The 13,001-nt window shown below is 39.3% G+C and overlaps 1 protein-coding gene across 1 annotated transcript in view; it reads left to right on the top strand.

The window, feature by feature from the left end:
• Positions 1-13,001, top strand: part of LOC140200212 (GRIP and coiled-coil domain-containing protein 2) — a 448,110-nt gene that overhangs the window by 186,116 nt on the left and 248,993 nt on the right. The gene's annotated exons all lie outside the window — the stretch shown is intronic.

Genomic DNA, 13,001 nt, shown 5'->3' with positions numbered 1-13,001 from the left:
TCTCAATCTTTACAGATGCAATTTATTTGTCCATTTATTTCCCCACCTCCATGCATCTATACATTTTTATATACAAAGTAGGTTTGAGTATACGTCAATGTAGCTGGCCGGTGGTGTAGTGGCATCTGCACCGGACTTCGAGGCGAATGGTCCTGGGTTTGAATCTGGCGGCTTCTTGCATGTGTTGGGTTGAGCACCCAGCTAGCAACTCGGCCTCATAAAAAAACACAGACAAATTCTAAAGAAATAGCAATAGCCACCCGATGCGCCACAAGACACAGAAAGGAACAACAACAATAATCAATGTGAATACATAAATAATGAGTGCTGAGAAGTCAGTTAGTATTTGGCTGTTTGTAACTAATAAAGTATCAAAATATTTAATGATACTCCCCCATAGTACTCTTTTAATTAATCATTGAATTGATAACTTAGATTCTCTTTCATCACATTTGGATAGTTTGTTAAAAGTGAATCATGCAAATTTATTTCTCATTTACAATAACCAAAGTGATATTTGTACAAGTGACATAAGAATCTACATTATGACATGACTATAACAATGAGTGTCATTAATCTTTAGGATTAGAATAGCAATCTATTTATGAAACTAGATAGATTTCAATACTATCTGCATCTTTGAGATCTGCAGTACCAATCAAACTATAATTTAGATTACATTTATTGTTCTAATTGTGAAGGCCACTGTTCAATTAGAGAGCAATCCTAGAGATATTTTAAAAACTGAGGGGCAGGAAATTTCTTCTAAGACATTATTAACATGTTTTTTTCTGAGGCTAAGGGAATTGAATACATAGACTATTTATTTAAATTTGTTTTTCTACTTCACACTCTATCATGAGATTTAAATAAAATATTTCAGATCAAGTGCTGTAAATGTAATGCAGGATTTGGACTTTCATATATTTTTATAATCTGTTAAAGCTTAATGGAAATAATGTTTTGTCTTTTGGCCACCTGGAGCAGGTAACAGAATGTAGATGTGTTTTTCACCTGGTAGGTGATCATATTTTTTTTTGCAGTATTACTTTGCTTTCTCTCTGCCACATGGGGCTAAATTCCTCAGGATCTGCAGCAGACCTCTATACCTGCTTTAGAGGGAAACAATTGGACACCTTGGAAAACAATCCAGCATTAGTAAAAATTGGTGTAGACTTAATTCCAGAAGTTTACAACTTCTTTTTAAGTGGTAACTGTTGTCGAGAAGTTGGAGTCTGGATCTGACAGTGGAAATCTCCAACCCGAACAGAGGCATTTTAGGACAAACATGAGTCCTACCCATGGGGTTCATGCTATGTATAAAATTGAGGTATTCTCATGATGCCTCAAAAGCGAATCAGATCAGTGCTCTTATCCAGAGGCTGAGGAGCACGTAGCAGAGGCTAGCAGGATCTAGGCAACAAATTCTGAAAGGTGGTATCTGTGAAGATCTCAGGTGCATGGGTAGAGGGCACAATCTTTAATCCAGCAAACTCAGTAGGAGTCAATGCTTTTGAGATTGTGTTCTAAGGAATTTAGATTCACTAACTCTCTGATTTGCACTCTGCTGGTTTCAGCATCAATAATTATTGCCAACTCATAACATCTAGACATTATTCCCTCTAGTTTTCTTTCAACATCACCCAGTGTGTCATAAATACCACTCATTAAGTATGAAGACCAATTCTTTTTCTTTTCCTATTTTTCTGGATCTTAATACCTCACTGTTTAATATCAATTCATATGATGGTGTTTGCTCTTTTTTTCTCAACTAGCCTGACTTGAAAGTTCACCATAGTTTGCAAATTTGCAAAGTTGATTTAGGCAAATGCTTTGCTGTGCTGAAGGATTAAAAATAAAGAGCAATAAGTTGAAAATATTAACATTAAAAGTAATAAAGGAAATCAAATAGAATTTATTTTAAAAATAGCATGGGTCAGTGGAATATTACATCGGACAAATACATTACATAGGCAATATAAAGAATTAAAGATTAGATTTCTAACAACAAAGTATTGAAGGATTTGATAGGACAGCAGGCAAGGTTGATCTTTTATGCCAAAATGGCCATCTTCTCAACACACACATTCACCAATAATGTTGTGTTAATTCATTTGAAATATTGACATTCAGGGATTATTGCTAAGGCTTGAAGTAACAATTCTAAAATTTTTACTCACAATTTAATTTCACGGTGATCAGAAATTTTGAATGTTGTTTGGTGAAGGTTTGATAGAAGGCAAAGCCTTCTGAGAGTCTTCTTTACATGGCATTCTGAAAGTGAAAGTATGTATTTAACCTGTTCCAATCATTAAAGCATTGCAGGAAATCTATCTGTGGTTGAGGATTTAAAAATGGGATTCCTTTGAATATCTTTTGTTAATTGGATTTGAATGGGACTAAGAAAGGAACACAATTAAAAATGGGATAATATACTAATAAAATGCAAAATGCAAATTTTAGATACCTAACCTATGTAAAATAGTTATAAGCTAAATAAGAGATTTAAAACTGATAAAACATGTAATGTGTAAGGTTTTTGCAGTAAACCTTATTTTTAATAATTTGTCAATATAATGAATTTCTTGTTCTTTAATTTGCACTTCTACTTTAACAGATATAGATGTGAGTTGACAATATAATGTATAATATGCCTCAGATAATTATAATACTGTTGTGAATGTACAGTGTATATACACAATGTATATTTTCATCTGTGCCAAAGTTGTTATCTGAGGATTCAATCAAACATGCTTGAATGAAGCTTCATTTGTGTATTCATCCTATATGGAATGGCATTGTACTCAGATGTGTTTTTCAGAAAGCAGACTGTGAAATATGTCTTCCTTTCTCTCAGGACAGTAGTTATTTACAAACTGTCCATAAACAGCTATTTCTGTTGTTCATAATGCAAAGCTAATAAAATAAATTGTGATTTAAAGATTGCCATGTTTTTAATATACAGCATATATTAGTTTAATTTTGGTGAGTAAATTTAGCTGTAGTGAAGCATCAGCATTAAATGTGAGAGATGTGCCAGGCAGGATCTTCCTTCGTGTAATTTCAACAGCCACTTGGGTGCATATAGTGCATATAATGCAGTAAAAACATTTCATAATGCTTTACAGAAGGAAGGACAACTGTTGCAAATGATTTAATGAAGGCTTCTAACAGATATTGCTTGAGAAACTTCCAGCTGGTGAGAGAGGTAGAAACAAAAGGCTTAGCAAAAACTTTTCATGATGAAGAGTCGAGATAGCTATGGCTCTGCCATCAGAAGGTAAGAGAAGGAACAGGTAAAAATGGCAAATGGTCATAGTGTCCTACAGCATGGAGCCAAGCCGTTCATCCTACTGTTTCCATTGCCAACCACGTACTCATTTACTCTGGTCCCGTTTTTCTGCATTTCCTCCTTAGCCTTTTGTATCTTGGCAATTCAAGTCCTTGTCTCAATGCTTCATAATGGTTGTAATAGAACCCGCCCAACACCTTCTCAGACAGGCTATTGAAGATTCCAACCACATCTCCTGCTGTGGCCAAGCCAGTGTTTTACTAAGTTGTAACAGTAAGTCATCATTCTTGTGTTCTTTGCCATACCCACTGAAGGCAAGCTTCTCAACCACCTTCTAAACCATCCCATCTACCTGTTCTGCCTCATTCAGGGATTTATGGATTTGTACCTCAAGGTCCCCAGGCCACATCTTTTTCCCACCAGTGATAGAAGATTTATTGGACCGTGATTTCCTGATTCATCCCTGCTGCCCCTCCTGAATACAGGAAAACATTTGCTATCCTTCTGTCCTACAGAACCTCATCTGTAGCTTGTAAGGATGCAAAAATTTCCATCAGGTCTCCAGCAATTTGCTCTGTCCTGTCCTGTAATTGTGTAGCCTACCCCTCATCTGTCCTGGAGATTTAGCCACTCTTATATACGTATGTAACAGAGTTGAAAGCAAGGAGCTAGTGAGTTGAGTAATGGAACTTGAGGAGATTACAGAGTTAGAGATGGACAAGTGTGTGCAAATTATTGTAAAGATTATCAATTCAGTATGCTGGGCAATCATGATCCAATAAAAGTGTTGGAATCAGAACAAATCAAAAAATAATGTGGATAGCAAAATTTGCCTGAATTTGAAGTTTGTGCAGCAGAGATCTGGTGACTAACAAGAAGATACAGAAGTTGAGGCTGAAGGTAATGCAATTAGAAAAGAGAGGTTCAGAATTGAAATCCTTGACAGCCCAGAATTGAAATCCTTGACGGTCAAGAATTAATGGAATTGAGATGGTCATTCAAGCCTATAAATGTCCAAAGTTCAAAGGAAGCTTATTATCAAAGTACATATATGTCACCATATACAACCCTGAGATTCTATTTTATTGTGGACATACTGGTAAATCCAATAACCATAATAGAATCAATGAAAGACCACATCCTACAGTGTGGACAACCAGTGTGCAAAAGAAATCAAAACAAATAATAATAATAAATAAATAAGCAATAAATATTGAGAACATGAGAGGAAGAGTCCTTGAAAGTGAATCCATAGGTTGTGGGAAGAGTTCAGTGATGGGGCAAGTGAAGTTATCCCCTTTGGTTGAAGATCTTGATGGCTGAGGGGTAATAACTGCCCCTGAATCTAGTGGTGTGAATCCTGAGGCTCCTGTGCCTTCTTCCTGATGGCAGCAGCTGGGTAGTGGGGTCCATGATGATGGATGCTGCTTTCCTGTGACATTGTGTAGATGTGCTCAATGGTGTGAAGGGCTTTACCCATGATGGACTGGGCTGTATCGACTATTTTTGTCGGACTTTCAGTTCATTGGCAGTGGTGTTTCCATACCAGACCATGATGCAGCCAATCAATATATTCTGCACCACAAATCTACAGTAATTTGTCAAAGTTTTAGATGTCATTCCAATTTTTCACAAACTTCAAAGGAATTAGAGGTGCTGCCATGTTTTCTTCGTAATTGCACTTATGTGCTGGGCCCAGGACAGGTCCTCTGAAATGATAACACCAAGGAATTTAAAGTTTCCGACCCTCTCCATCTCTGACCCACCAAGTGAGGACTGGCTCATGGGCCTCTAGATTCCTCCTCCTGAAGTCAGTAATCAGCTCTTTGGTCTTGCTGACATGAAGTAAGAGGCTGATGATGTGGTGTCACCCAGGAAGATTTCCAATCACCCTCTTATACGCTGATTCACCATCCACCTTTAATTTGGCCAACGACAGTGGTGTTTTTGGCAAACTTAAATAGGGCATTGGAGATATGCTTAGCCACCCAGTCATAAGTGTAAAGTGAGTAGAGCAGTGAGACCACACTTGGGGTATTGTGTGCAGTTTTGGACTCCTTATCTTAGAAAGGATATACTGACATTGGAGAGGGTTCAGAGAAGATTCACGAGAATGATTCCAGGGATGAAAGGATTACTGTATGAGGAACATCTGGCAGCTCTTGGGCTGTATTCCCTGGAGTTCAGGAGAATGAGAGGTGATCTCATAGAAACATTCTGAATGTTAAAAGGCCTGAACAGATTAGATATCGCAAAGTTACTTCCGATGATAGAGCAGTCTAGGACAAGAGGGCATGACTTCAGGATTGAAGGATGTTCATTTAGAACAGAGATACAGAGAAATTACTTTAGTCAGGGGATGTTAATGTGAAACTTGTGGCCACGGGCGGCTGTGGAGTCCAAGTCATTGGATGCATTTAAGGCAGAGATAGATAGGTTCTTGATTAGCCAGGGCATCAAAAGGTATAGGGAGAATGCAGGGGAGTGGGGATGACTAGGAGAATTGGATCAGCCCATGATTGAATGGCAGAGCAGACTCGATGGGATGAATGGCCTACTTCTGCTCCTTTTCTTATGGTCTTATGATACTTCAGACTGCCAAAACGAGAGCTTAAAGAGCTCAGTGAACACTCCAGCAAGCTGATCAGCACAGATCTATAGTACTCAACCGGGTACCCCATCTGGGCCAGATGGGTGCATCCTCCTGACCGCTGCTCTCACATCCACCTCAGAGACTGAAATCAAAGTGTCATTGGGAGCTGTGGGAGTTCACGATGGCTCATCTGGAAGCCAAGTCCTGTTGTTGCCAATGTCTATTGATTTCACATTGTAAGAGGTGACGGCATTCAAGCCCTGCTGCAACTGTTGAGCATCCTTCGTTGATTCAAGTTTAGTCCAAAATTGCTACTCTGCATGTAAGATGGCTTTCTAGAGATCGTACCTGGACCTCTTGTAACATGCTTGGTCACCAGACTTAGAATGCCTCTGATCTATCCCTCAGCAGATTGCAGATCTCTTGGTTCATCCAGGACTTCTGGTAGGGGAAGACCCTGAACGATTTGGTAGGGACTCACTCACCTCCATAAATTTCTCTAAACTTTGAAATGATCTCCCAAGTTTCCCCAAGCTTTGAACTGATTTCCTAAGTGTTGGAGGTAGTAATTAGCTTCACTTTAACAGGTATAAGTTTAGCCTCAATCAGCATCTATAGATACATCTGATGGTATTGACTCACATAATTACTCCCCATGCATATCTGCTAATGCACTTAAAGAATGGGATCAATACTGGCCATGGTAATGAAATGGGAACTTGAATATTAGGAGAACCCAAGGCAAGTCAAAGTGCAGATTGTTACTCATGTGTCACAATTCCAATGCAAAGACCCCATTTCAGAAATGCTCAAACACCAATCGATTCATCCTCCTCCACAGAAGTGAGACAATAGCTCTGGAGACAACAAGGTCATTAGCAAAATTGCTGCACAGTTTCTTCAGCTACTTGTACCCAGAACACAGCCATATTCTTCAAGGGCTTCAGTGTACTGTTCCACAATTAGATATGCCATTCTGCTTCTTATTATTCACCAGAGGTCTGGTAGAACACCTCTGGCTGCAATTAAACAGTTCTACCCACATTTCTCATTTCCTTAAAACTTATTGGAGCATGAACATTTGATATGCAATGTGACTCTAATCTGTACTTCATATTGTTTGACTGAAAGCACAAAATTGGAATCCAGCAGAAATCTCCAATAACTCTACACTTCCTCAAATCTGGGAACTATAAATAAACTGTAGGAGTCTAGTAATTGACTTTTAATGGTTTAGCATACATTGATACAAAGAAGTGGTTGGAATCTTTTGACAAAGTCCAGGATTCGTGTGGTTTTCTCTCTCTTTCATCTTCAGATCCCTCTATAAATTACCCCAAGATTCCTCCAAAATCTTCTCCAATTCTTCAGGATAGTCATGCTCCTCCAATTTCGGAACCTAGTACTATGCTTTTATTTTTGCTATGGAATCATAGAGCACCACAGCACAGAAACAGGCCCTTCGGCAGATCTCCCTCTACAATCACCTCAGGCAGTGTGTTCTACCCACCTACCATTCACCGTGTAAACAATTTACCTCTGACATCTCCCCTATACTTCACTCTAATCACCTTAAAAGTATACCCTCTTGTATGAGCCATTTTCCCCTCTCGCTGTTCAATCTATGTATGACTTTTATCATCTTAGACACCCCTGACTGATAAGAGCCGGCATTCTAAATGTCTTATTCACTACCCTGTCGACTTGCATGGCTGCTGCCAATGAACTGTGCACTTGTGGTCCTAGGTCCCTCTGTTCCACAACACTCATCAACTGCACGACCATTCACAGTGTAAGTCCCGCCTTGGGCTGACTGTCTAAAGTGCATCACCTCAGCTGAAATCTATTTACCATTCTCAACTCATCTCCCTAACAGATCAAGATCTCTTTGCAATTCATTGCAACTTTCTTCACCGTCAATAAGATCCCTTAATTCAGCATCATCAGCAAACTTGCTAATTGTGTCATGTATATTCGTATCAAAGTCATTTATATAATTAATGAATAACAGAGATTCCAAAACTGACCCCTGGGCAACCTGCTAATCACAGGCGTCCAGTCCAGGAATCAACATCCAATCATCACCCTCTGCTTCCTAATTGAGCCAAATCTGAATCCACCTTACTCACTCTCCCCGTATCCCAGGCAACCTAACCTTACAGATTAGCATTCTACATGGGACTTTGTCAAGGGCCTTACTAAAGTCAATATAGACAACATCCACTGCTCTACTTTCATCTATCTCCTCAGTTACCTCTTTGGAAAACTCCAAAAGATTTATCAGACATGCTCTAACCTCCCATGTACAAAACCTGCTGACTACTCCTGATCAGGCCTTGATTATCCATTTGATGGGAGATCTTATACCTCAGAATTCCTTCCAGTAACTTCTCTACAACGGATGTCCGCCTTTATTTCCCCGACGTCTCCTTGCACAATGGAGCCAATATTGCAGCTTCTTGAACGATGGGGCCCATATCACAGCTAATCAAGAGACAAAGAATCACCTTACAACAGTACAGGAGTATCTTTACCACCAAGGACAGCAGTTCAAAAAGGCAGCTCACCGCTAGTTTCTGACAGGTGGTTGGGGATGTACAATGAACCTTGCTCTTATCACTGTTTCCCATTAATCATAAATGGATGAATAAATATATTTAAGAAAATGGAGCCCACGAGGCAGAATTCTTTGAGCCAAAGAATTCAAAGTACATTATCAAAGTATGTATATATTATACAACCTTGAGATTCATTTGCTTACAGAAAGCAAGAACCCCAATTTTTTTTAAAAAAAACAACACCCAATGTGCAGAGAGAGAGAAAAAAAAAGAAATCATGCAAACGATAAAGCAAGTAAAAGCATTCAGAATGAAATTGAGTTCATAAACCCAAAGCTCAGAACAGGCCCATAGCCTCAGTCTCAGTTCATCACAAATCGCCGCGAAGCTTGCAGACACTCAGCCTGGAGCAGCCAGAACAAGGCACAGCCTCAGTGCTGAGGAGAGCAGAGTAAACACTGTGGAGCAGAATTGGCCCCGACCCTCACTTCCAGTCACGCCACGCTACCTTTTCAGCCCATCTGGCTCAGACTATCCCCCGCCTCAGACCCAGGCTATACGCTCCAGGCCTGAGCCCAGCATTCCAGCCTGTACTCAACCTTTCCAAATAGGCCCGGTACTTAGGTGGATCCAACCTCATTCCTGAATTAGGTGGACAGGCTCTGAAACAACTGCATTTCAACTTTTCTCCACTCTGCTTGCTCCAACTACTTCTCCAACTTCGACTCTGTCTCAAACTTGCCTTGACCTCACTCTAACCTCTTCTCCTTGAATATGCCTCGACACACGACCACCTCCCTCAGCCCTCGGATCAGCCTCGCCTTTGCTCACCTCTTCATTGTTTGCAGTGATCATTTACCACAATTTTCCACAGAAAGGGTGCTATTAATAATTTAATTATCTTTCTTGCTTTGAAAACCGCCAGTAAGCTGTCGCCCATCTTCAGTAGTGCCATCTTAAACTAGGATTCCATTTCTATGCAACAGAAGCTCAGTGCAAACAGTTTCCATACAACTTGTGTCTTCTGAAATGCTGTTGTGCTGTGCTAATACTCTAAAAAGCTGTGAACAGTGAGGAGCTATGAATCATTGAACTGCCAATTTTAAATCTACCAAATTAATTTTAATAACATCCATTTTATTCAAGGAAAACAATATTTTCTATAGCTGCCTTCCCCAGTGTTTTCATTATTATTTCAAAATGTATTCTGTACTTTCATTTGGTAAATAAAATAGCTTATCATTGGTTAGAGAAACAGAAAATATTTTGGGACTGAACTCTTCCTTCCTTGTCCACTTCTCTTTCACAATATTCCCTACCTCTGAACTCCCCACCCCGCCACACTTACTTATCTCTACAGACCCCTTCCTCGGTCTTTCACCAATATCACCTGGGAAGAGAGAAGAACCAACGTCAGTGTGCTAAATGAAGCAAAAATAACAAGCATTGAAGCCTACGTCATCAAGAACCAACTAAGATGGAGTGGTCATGTAGTTCAGATGAAAGATGAACGTCTACCGAAACAAATCTTCTACTCCCAGCTTAAAGAAGGCAAATGTAAAAGAGGCAGACAACAGAAGAGATTCAAAGATGTCTTAAAAGCCAACATGAAGAAATGTAATATCGACATCAACAATTGGGAAACCAATGACAAGGACAGGAAACTCTGGCAAGCCATTATCCGAGAAGGAACAGCAACTTTCGAAGCCAACAGGTGTGCAGAATTAGAAGAAAAGAGAAGAAAATGGAAAGAGGGGCAGCAACAACCAAAGCCCAATCTACCATCTGGAACTACCTGTCCTGCAGAAGAACTTTCAAAGCCAAGATTGGACTCATAAGCCACTTGAGAGCCCATAAGTAGATCAACAGAACGAAGACCATCATCCTCGACCTCGAGGGACAGCCACGACCGACAACTTGCTCTGCTCGACATTTCCTTTTTGTGCATCTCTGCCCTGTGCTCCTCGCTGCAGTATTCCTTGGCCCTGATTTCATGTGACTGATGGTGGTCTTCCTCTTCAGCAGAATCATAAACACACCCCAAATTTCTTCTTCTATTCCCTAGTCTGCTTCCTGAGCTCAGAGAAGCCACTGCTATAGATTTGAAATTTAGAAGAAAGAAACATGAAATCTTCCAACATTTAATTATGTCTCTTAAGTGCATTATTCCCATCAATAATCCACCCACGTGCGGTTTATTAAAGCAGTGAGTGGATTTCTTGCCAGTATTCAAAGGCACCTCTATTAATCTTGGGAGGCAGAGGCATGTTTTTGAAAAATCCTGAATTCTAATCTACACATGCCATCAACCCAACCATACCTTAAATCTACACAAAACCCCCATTATTTCCAGGCTTGTCCATAAACATTCAAAAATAGTGCAAAATATCCTCAGTTTCCACATCAATCTAATGTGCCAACATGTTAATATAATTATGTTCTTCTGTCTTACTTAAATCTGAAGCATTTCTATATCTTTCAAATAACCTCATCTGCAAGGACCCTTCTCCTTTGGTTGACAGACATTGAAATTTACGCAGTAAGTCATTCAACTGCATTTCCAAAATATTTCTTACTGCTTTTGCCTCAGTCACTAGCATACAGATATTGAGATCACTGCTGAGCTTTACCCCTTCAAAACAAGTAGGCAAGGTTGCAGAAGATTATAATGTGGTTCGCACCCAATCCTACAATGATTTGTTACTTCTGTCAATATTTAAATACTTGAATATATTAATGGTGGTAGCAATGGATTGAAATCTGCGTTGTTTCACAAAACGATCTTAATATCTACTCAGTCTTTTTTCTCCAGTTCTGCCAAAGGGTTTCGGCCCAAAACATTGGCTATATTCTTTTCCATAGACAGTGCCTGGCCTGCTGAGTTCCTCCAGCATTTTCTGTGTGTTGCTTTGATTTCCAGTATCTGCAGATTTTCTCTTGTTTGTTAATAGAGAATCACAGTCTTTGGTACTATTTAAAAATAATGTTTAACCTGATACAATAACCTACTATTGCTTGTTTCTGAATTATATGCCTCCTTTAACAGTTTTTATCTTTCCTTATATAAACAATCCTTAATTGGCCACATTTTTTATCTTCATGCATTCATGCGGAACTATTCCAGCTATACATCACTCAATTAAACATTACTGATTTGATCTCCGATAACCAAACAAACCATTGTTTCTCAAACAGACTTTCCAAAGCAGCTTGTAAGAAGATAGATCATGTGGGCAGCAGGACTGCCAAGTCAAGTCAATGACTGTTCTCATTAAGAAAGGTAAATGGTTTTCACCAAGGAATCTGCCATACTGCAATCCAAACAAACAGACTAGTTTGCTTAGTAAATGTCAGCCAGTGTCTTATCTTTGTCACATGCATTAAAGACCAGCTAATTCTAAAATGCTTGTATGTCCATATCTGTTTGGACAGATGAGTGGGGTTATTGAAGACAAAACAATTTTAAAAATCCATTGCTTAATACAGAACTAGGAAATTATGAAAGGCCTTAATGTCAATAAGTTATGTGATTATGCGTTTCCATAGTAAGTGTTAGGGCATATCCTCTCTCTTTCTCTCTCGTGACTCCAAATGGGTGTCAGCTCATTTGTATGTGTCCAATAAAATCCTACTTTAGGCTGCACTGCTCGGTGACTTTGTTCACATTACAACAACACGGTGGTGTTCGAATCAGAATCAGATTTATTATTACTAACGTATGATGTGAAATTTATTGTTTTTCAGCAGCAGTATAGTGCAAAGGCATACACGTTATAAAAATATATAAAAAGTAGATAAGAAATGGAATAATGAGGTAGTATTCATGGATTCGTGGATCATTAAGAAATCTGATGGCCCAGTGCAAGAAGCTGTTCCTGAATCCTTCCTGGATCTTCAAGCCCCTGCACATCCTTCCAGATGGCACTAGATTGGATCTGAATTCTGGTACTTAATTTGAATCTATTGTTATTTAACCACCATGATTAATAAATTCAAGTACTTTTAGAAGATATTTTTATTGACAGAAGTACCAAATCATTGTAGTATTGTCACTCAGGATTGGGTTGCACCCACATTATGATCTTCCACAACCTTGCATGTTTGTTAGTAAAGCTCAGCAGTGACCTTGGTACATATTTCAAATGGGCAAGGGAGAATAGTTGGTTCTAATCTGGTCTTCAAGCCATATCCATGAGTAAGAAGTTTTGAGCACAGATCACCAAGTGTATCCCACTAAGAGTTCTGACTGTACCCCCTTTCCCATCTACCCATATCTGACATCATTTCCTTGATTGTTAAGTATCCATCCCGCCCTTAAAAATTCTCAGGCTTTGCTTCCACTGTCCATTCAGAGAGAAATAAAGAATGACTTTGATTGAAATGGTTTACCCATGACACTGGACAATGAAGATCTTGCTTCCTGAATACTTCTATGTGTACCTTCTGGATTTTGGGTGCTAATATTCCCCACAATGTAAGCTGAAAATCTTGTCCAGGAATGCTTTGGGTTGCCGGCATGACCCATAAAAATGGCAACCCTTTATTGATTTGTCAGTGT

This window comes from Mobula birostris, chromosome 7 (assembly GCF_030028105.1).
Source record: "Mobula birostris isolate sMobBir1 chromosome 7, sMobBir1.hap1, whole genome shotgun sequence".
Classification (NCBI taxonomy): Eukaryota; Metazoa; Chordata; class Chondrichthyes; order Myliobatiformes; family Myliobatidae; genus Mobula; species Mobula birostris.
This window is presented reverse-complemented; position numbering and strand designations above follow the sequence as displayed.